The following is an 8,555-nucleotide window of genomic DNA, read 5'->3' on the forward strand; positions in this document are numbered from 1 at the left end:
AGAAATGAAATTGTGTTTAATTCCAAGTTCTACTTGTTCGTTGTTGATATGTAAGAACACATTGATTTCTATATCCACCCTGCATCTCACAACCTACTTGCTGTTCAGACCAGGAGTCTTTGGTTGACGACCTCACGTAGATTCTCATGCCATGCAGAGACAGCCGCTCATTCTTCCCAGCGATCCCTCCCTTCTCTCTTCCCCTCCCTTCCCCTTTTCTTCTCCTTTCCTTATTTCTTGATCTTTTTCTTTCTTAGCATAAGCTGTGAGTTCCAATGTAGTGTTGGAAAGACGTAGTAAGAGGGGACATCCTTGTCTCAAGCTTCTAGATTTTCATCTTTAGTATAATGGGTGTAGACATTTTTATAGACGTTCTTTATCAAGTCCAAGAAATCCCCTTTATTCCTAATTTGTGTTTTTTTTTTTTTTTTTCCTTTTTAAGGTGGAATGATATGTGGTTATGTGGTTCATATGTGCCAAGTTTTGTTTCTCATTCACCCACTGACGGACGCTTGGGTAGCTTCCACCTTTTTGGCTGTTGTGAATAATGCTGCTATGAACATGGGTGTGCACATAGCTCTTTGAGACCCCGCTTTCAGCTTTTCTGGGTAAGTACCAGAAGTTGTGTTGCCAGATTATATAATGTTTTATTTAAAACCATTTTAGGAACCAATATGTAGAATTTCATATATAAGGATGTTTATAACAGCAGAAATCTGGAAGCAGCCTTGCTTCATCAGCAAAGCTGTACAATAAAGTATTCTGTAGCTAGTTTAAAAGGATATGGCAGGTTTGTGTGTTGTAATTTATCAAAATGTCTAAGTATATTAGAACGAGAGAGTGTCATTGTAAACCTGCTTTATTTTAAATCTGTATGTGTTTGCTTCACTTTTTCTCGTGAATACTGGAGCTTATTTATGGAGAAAGAGGAGAGATGTGTGGTAGGAGAGCCAGCTTTTCTACCTTAAAGCACTGCTTGTTTCAGACTTACAAAGAGCAGAGTTTCGTAATCATACAACCAAGTAGAATTATTATATGGAGAGGCTATTCTCATTTGTCTTTGAAACACAAAGATAATCCTAACTATTTCACTATTAAGTATTTTATATCACAATAACAAATGCTACTACTCAGTGGGCTATTAAATATCTTTTATTGTTATACATATATCAAGGATTTTAATGTTTTGTGACCTTGACGCGGGCATGTATGTTTCTGTATAATAGTGAATTTCTGTCAAAATGATTTCACATAAAAATATTCTACTATTTTATATGAATTTCCCATACCTTGGTGTGGTCAAGTAAGAAATAAAACCAGAGGTTGTCAAAACAGTTTCTCTGCTCTTAAAAAAAAAAAAAAAAAAAAAACCTTAGTTTCGCCATTTGTTACTCTGTACACTGAATCGCCTTCCCCTCCCCCTCTTCCCCTCTTCCCCCTCTTTTCTAGCAGTAGATCTTCATGGAGGAACACGGAGTGACCCAAACCGAGCACATGGCTACCATAGAAGCCCATGCCGTGGCCCAACAAGTACAGCAGGTCCATGTAGCCACGTACACTGAGCATAGTATGCTAAGTGCCGACGAAGACTCCCCTTCCTCCCCGAGGACACTTCCTACGATGACTCGGACATACTCAACTCCACAGCAGCTGATGAGGTAACCGCCCATCTGGCTGCTGCAGGTAATGTTTGTACTGGGAGCTTTCCTCTTTGCTTAACTTGTGGTTTCATGCCTGCCTGAAGCCTGGGGTTCAAGCACTCTCACATTTGTTCTCATCGTTTTTTTTTTTCAGTGCTGGGGATCAAACCCAGGGCCTCGCATATACTAGGCAAGTACTCTACCACTGAGCTGCATCCCAAGCCCTCATCACAGATTTTTAAGCGTGCACCTCAACTTTAGCCTGTTCCGTGAGAGTTGAGTTCTGGGGGTCACTTAACTACTAGTGTGACGGTGTTGGTTGTCTTTTCTCATCCATTCTGACAGTCTTTCTGGTTTTTATCCAGAGTATTTATTATATTCACATTAAATAAGGAAGGGCTGACATATTTAGATTTTAATATTTTCAAGGTTAAGGAATGGAATGTCTAGTGTTGGCTTTTCTTTGCCGGTGTGCTGGGGATGAACCCCAGGCTTTAACAGCTAGACAAGAGCCCTACCCCCGAGCCATACATCTCAGTCCTGGACTCTTAATGAGAAAGTTTCTCCAGCTGTCCAGACTTGCACTGTAAGTTTCCAGTTTGTGTGGAAATTTATTACTATTGTGATTTTAGATTTCCACAAGTAATAGGATGATCTTACAGTTCATTTGGGAATTCTTCTTTCTGAGGGACTGTGGGACTGTTGCCATCTGTTGCTAGTGATAGGTCTTGTTTGTGCTGGCTCCTTGCTTCACGTGCTAGTTAGTTATATGTGAATGACTGTTGTGTGATGCATTTGGAAATTATTTTAAAAAGTAATTTGGGGTCTAATAGTATGCTGGCTAAGGTTTGTTTGATTCTTTTAGGTAGTACCAAGAACACCAGTGATCCTCGTTTCAATCCAATTTATAGGTTTGAAGTTTTTCAGGGTAACAAATGACTTTAAGCTGGCTGTGTTTTGCATCATTCTGTGTACAATGTGCATTTAGCACCATGGTGAGGATATACATGCTTGGGTGGATCTAGTGTTTTACTTATGAAATGCAGGGCAGGAAACCAATTATTAGGAATGATCAAAGTACTTTGCTTTAAAAATATGTGCTGTATTTAATTAAGGTGAAGAAGAAAAGTATAACAATGTCATACTCTAACTTATTATCCACTGTGCTGTTTCTGGAACTGTGAACTTAAAAGGTAAGGGAGGGACTGGGTGTGTGTATAGCTCAGTGGTAGAGCACTTGCTTAACTAGCATGTGCAAGGCACTGGGTTTAAATGCTTGTAACATACAGTTTGTGAAATTTTTATACTTCCCAGAAGAGGGCATCCTAACACAGTGCATCCAGGCCAGCTTCTTTCCTATGAAGGAAGATGCTTTTGAGACAGGACTTTGTCACAGTGTGAGGGTGATGCAATGGCAGCTGAGACTGACTGGTTCAGGGGGCTGAGCAGTTGCCCAGCATGTGTGAGGCCCTGGGTTCAGTTCCCAGCACGACCAAAGAAAACACTACAAGTAGCTAGGTATAGTGGCTTGTACATGGAGCCCTTAAGCAACCTAGACAACACAATGAGACCTTGTCTCAAAACAAACAAAATAGAAAAGGACTAAAGGCATTTGTTTATCTGTCTGGTGTGAAAACAGAGGCCCTTCAAGTTTCTAATGAGTTCCCACTAAGGAACTGTAATCATATGCACTACAAGATATAGATTCTTTGAATAAGCGCTTCCTTCTGAAGACCCTGTCCAGGCTGCTGGTGGCAGGCTATTGGTGCAGGGAAGTGCCAGGGGAGGGCATTTCAGGCTGAGGAAATTCCAAGGACAAAAACTGCAGATGAAAACAGGAAGGAGGCCATTGAGGCTGGGCTTTGTGAGCAGGAGGAAAAAAGTAACACAGAGGGCTGATATGAGTAGCCGCACAGGGCTTAGGGACACTGCGGGATGAAGTTTTGCAGAAGCAGTTGGGTAGAGGCACACACCTGTAACCACAGTAAGCAAAGGGGGAATTTACAGAGGGGCAGGGCCCTTAACAGCCCGGGGTTATGATTGATCCCAGCGTATCACATTTGTTGCTTGCTAGAGAATTCCTTCTGAGGACAAGTCTGTAACATCACCGAATCTAAGAGGCAATTCACCCTTTGTGCCATGTTGCCTGTCAAAAAAACGTTTCTCATTCTCTTCAGCCCAGAGTAGCTCTTGATCATGTTGATTTTCAAGGGAAAACTGAACAAGGAAGGGCCTAGGGAGATGGCTCAGTCAGCAAAGTGCTTGCCGTGCCAGCATGAGGACCTGAGTTTGATTCCCAGGACCCAGGTGAGAGAGAAGCTGGACCTGGCGGCTTTCACTTGCAACCCCAACCCTGGGGAACAGAGACAGGCACAGCCCTGCTGCCCTAGTGCAGTTGCTACTCTTCAGCCAGCGTGCAGACAGCACCTGAGGGCGCACATGTCAGCCCTTTTCCACATTAGTCTCCAGCATCAATTTCAGAAGATGTCTTATTTTGTTAGGTTTATGAGTGTTTTGCTGCACATATATGTGTGTGTGCACCACACATGTGCCTGGTGCCCACGGAAGTTAGTAGAAGGTGTTAGATCCCCTGCTACTGGAGTCAGAGAGGTTATTATGAGCTGCCATGTGGGTGTGGAGACGATGGCGGATCCTCTGGAAGAGCAACAAGTGCTCTTAAGTGCCGAGCCTCCCTCCCCCCACCCCAGGGCAGGCACATCAGTATAAACAAAATTGAATTGTTTTCTCTGAGACAGTGGATTAAAGGAGACAGATTCTCATGCTCTGTAGAGACAGTTGCTTCCTTGAGAATAAGGTTTGATTAGTGTCTGACAAGTATAAAACCTTGAATCCTGAAAAGGAAGGTGGCATTGGGATATAGAAAAGAATCAAGAGCGACCTGGCAAACACACATGTCCTTGCTACCCAGCTTTGTCACGTCAGGCTTCTAAAAGACTGCCTGTGTGTGTTCCGCATGCCACAGTACATGTGTGGAGAACTGTTGGAATCAGTCTGTCTACCATGTGGGCCTCAGAGACAGAATTCTGTTTGTTGAGTTTGCAGTAATCACCTTTACCCGCTGGAGCCATCTTATTGGGTCCCCAGATAGCTTTGTTGTTGTTTGGTTTTGTTTTTTCCAGACAGGGTTGGTTTCCTTTTTCATTTTCTCTTTTTTTTCAAGACAGGGTTTCTCTGTGTAGCCCTTGCTGCTCTGGAACTTACTCTGTAGATCAGGCAGGCCTTGGATTCACAGAGCTCATTACCACCATCAGTATATTCCAATGTTGTACTTCATTCTGACGTTATTCTGTTTTATTAGAAAAATACTCCTTGGGCTGGGGAGATGGCTCAGGTGTTAAGAGCACTGGATGCTCTTCCAGGGTTGTGAGTTCAATTCACAGCAACCACATGGTGGCTCATCACCTGTAATGAGATCTGGTGCCCTCCTCTAGTGTGCAGGCATACGCAGACAGAACAATGTATACATAATAAATAAATCTTAGGAAGGAAGGAAGGAAAGAGAAAGAGAGAGAGAGAGAGAGAGAGAGAGAGAGAAACTCCTCATGAACTACCAAAACTTTGTAGAGTTTGTTTTTGAAATGATGTTCTTGGAATATTTTTATTTTATTTTCAGTTACATATATGAGTGCATTACCTGCAGAGTCCAGGCGGGCTTTGTTCACAGGTATCAGTCTAAACTGATACAGCCTGTCCCATAGCTAAAATGTATTTCTCCTGTCTTATGACAGGGTCATTGCAGTTGAGTTATGTGAGCCTGTCTGTTGAGGAGCTGTCCCATAGTCTTAATAACTTGAGCTTTATAGTAGTATGTGATAGGATCAGTACCTCTGTTTAGTATCTTCTAAATTGTTTTGACTGCTCTTGGTCCTTGTATTTACATTTTAAATAATAGGATTAGCTTACCAAGTTCTACAAACAGTCATATTGGAATTTATATTTGAATTTGTAAATTGATCAAATCAGACTCCTCAAGCTTGCTGGCCTAGCCAGTTCAGCTATATCTGGGAATCCAAGTTCAGTGAGAGATGCTTTCAGGAGAGGGAGAAAATACCCACACTGCACATGCTCCACACACCCCAAAAATAAGCAAAAAGTTTCAAATAGACATTGGTGAATCTATCGAATGACAAGCCTGCTGAAGTAGCTAAGGGTAGTATATGTTTGGCTTTGATTTTTTTTTTTTTTTGGGGGGGGGGACAGGGTTTCTGTATGAAGCCCTGGTTGCCCTGGAACTCCAAGCTCTTCCTGCCTCTGCCTCCCAAGTGCTGGGGTTAAAAGTGAACCACCACCCCTGGCTTTAAGGGCTTTATATTGACATTTGCAGTTTACTTTGAAATTCACCAAAAATATATATGGATTGACAAATAGAGAGTAGCTCTTTATGGTAAATTGTTAAAATTCTTTCAGCTTTGCATGTAAAGTTTTTCATGATAAAATAGCTGCACAGTGAAAAAACCAACCTGATATTTTAAAATAATCAAAGGATTTCCAGGGATATCTCTTCTGAAAAAGTGTTCAGGGTCACAGAAAACACAGTGAGATGCCCAAGAGGGTGTCTATTACCTCAGTTACAAAAGATAACTAGTATTGGCAAGACCTTAGAGCAGTTGGGTCCTTTGTACATTGGATGGTAATATAAAAATAAAGCTACTATAGAAGAATGTGGGGTCTCCTCCAAGAAGTTAGAAGATAGAAGTAGGCCTTCTGGATCATATGGCATTTCTGAGCAAACAAATGAATTGGATCCCAAATTGGATCCGCACACATAGTAGCCAGTATGTGACAGCAAACTAGATGTCTTTGTGTGGATGAAAGGCCAGAGGAAATGAACACATAGACTCATACCTTTAGCCTTCAAAAGAGAAATCTTGCCATATGTGACAACATAGATCAACCTTAAAGGCGTTATACTAGCAGAAATAGGCCGGTCACGGAAGGACAAATACTGTATAATTCCATGTATGTCGAAGGATTGAAATAGCCAAATTCATAGTAAATTAGCCATCCATACAGTAGAATGGTTGCTGGGCTGAGGGAAAGGAGGTGTGAGAAGTTGCTTTTCAACAGATTATTTCAGGGCGGCTTAGCAGTTAGAGCCACAAGTGCTAGAGCCAGAATGTTTGCCTGGTGTGCACCAGAGAGGGAGGGAGGAGTGGGGAGAAAAGGCATGCTGGGCAGGAGGATCAGGGAGTTCAAGGTCATCCTGAGTTACTTAATGACTCTAAGATTAACCTGTCCAGCTATCTCAAAAACTGAAAGGAAGGAAGGTGGGTGTGATTTCAGTTATACAAGATAAAAAGTCTAGAAATCTATACTTTGTGGGTGGAGTTAATAATGCTGTTTTGCACACAAAATTTTATTCAGAGACAGGTGTTCGATTAAAATATTCCCACAGTTTTATAATAAAATGGGGGAAGCGTACAATTAAGATTTTTTTTCCTTATAGCTAACTGTGTTCAATGCTGCCTATAGGTCCAGCATTTAGGGGAGGTGAGGCAGGAGGATCACTTTGAGTTCTAGACTAGTCTGGCTTATGCAGTAAGACTCTGGAGAAAGGGAGGGAGGGAGGGGAAAACTCCCCTACCACTTGTCTCTGATAGGAAGTGAGAGGTCATCTGGCTTTTGCTTGCTCCAGGGGTTGTTTAGAGGGTGTCATTTCTTCAAGACCATGCTAGCACCGAGCAGCCTGCAGTTCATTTCATTCACCATTTAGAATATACATGCAAATATAAATGTGTGCAATTTGTGTTTCATCTAAGCCTTTTATAGGGCTAACAAGAAAGGATAAAGTGAAATTCTGTCTTTAATATGTTGAAACCCCTAGGTATGAAGACTATAATAGTAGTTACTTAGAATTCCCTTTATTTATCTATCCCCCACCCCAAGACCTTTACATTAGTTTCAGGGCAAATAGTCAGCCTTTGTTAACATTTTCTTGTTGGATCCTTTCACTCATCTGGATGCATCACCTTACGGCTGCTGTCTTCATTCCTTTGCAGTTTTCAGCTTAGTTGCTAGGTGGGAGGGTGCCTGTTCACTGAAGGCCTCCCAGTTCTTTAACTTGGGGGAGTCTTGGAGAAGTGGGGGGGCTCAGCACGAGAAGTGCAGTGTGAAGCCCTTTGTTTCAGTGTGAACGGGCCTTTCTCTCAATGCTGCAGTATTTCCCTGGTCCCTCTGAGAACATTGTCCTAGCAGCATGGGCATGCTGGCAAAATAAAGCAACAGCATTTGGCACAGAATTCAAGATGGTGTGTGGTGGGAAGGTATAAGAGACAAACTCATATGGTTCATGAGAACACAATATTGAAGAACATCGATAATGGTCAGAAACATTCTGTTTTCACTGATCGTGTGCTATTTTCTGTCTTGTACCCTTGCAGGGCTGCAGCTAATCTCAGCACATACTTATTATTTCAGGTCCTGTGGGGATGGCTGCTGCTGCTGCTGTGCAGCATGGAAAGAAAGCAGGGAAACGTCCTCATGTATTTGAGTCTAATCCATCTAGTTCGGAAGAGACAGCAGACACGTTTGCTTCGGGTGAGGGGTCTGCCTTACCCCATCTTGCTATTCTTCACACGCTCCTCCTGTGTGGATGTCAGGGCTGGAACATTTTTTTTTTTAAAACAAGGTTTCTCCTAAGACACTGGGTTGAGAATTTGATGGCAGGGTTAAGGACTTAGACTCATTGCCATAAAAATTAATTGATGAAAATCTGTAAATATGATGTATTCGGTGGATAACATTGACCAGTTATGGTGGGCATTAGCTGCATGCTTTAATCCCAGTATTTGGGAGGTAGAAGCCAGGTGGATCTCTGTGAGTTGAGGGCCAGTTTAGTCTACATAGTGAGTTCCAGGTCAGCCAGAGCTGCGACGCAATGTGAGACCCTGTCTC

The 8,555-nt window shown here is 42.3% G+C and overlaps 1 long non-coding RNA gene across 2 annotated transcripts; it reads left to right on the top strand.

Annotated features, from left to right (window-relative positions):
• Nucleotides 1-522: 522 nt before the first annotated feature.
• On the top strand, nucleotides 523-8,110 carry LOC127215491 (uncharacterized). 2 transcript variants are annotated; one of them, XR_007833963.1, is made up of 3 exons: nucleotides 523-608; nucleotides 1,450-1,683; nucleotides 8,079-8,110. It is a non-coding gene; the product is annotated as an uncharacterized LOC127215491 (long non-coding RNA). The 2 variants fall into 2 exon arrangements; XR_007833962.1 differs by lacking the exon at nucleotides 8,079-8,110 and adding an exon at nucleotides 1,795-1,831.
• The last annotated feature ends 445 nt before the right edge of the window (nucleotides 8,111-8,555 follow it).

Source organism: Phodopus roborovskii, unplaced genomic scaffold (assembly GCF_943737965.1).
Source record: "Phodopus roborovskii unplaced genomic scaffold, PHOROB, whole genome shotgun sequence".
In the NCBI taxonomy this organism is placed as follows: Eukaryota; Metazoa; Chordata; class Mammalia; order Rodentia; family Cricetidae; genus Phodopus; species Phodopus roborovskii.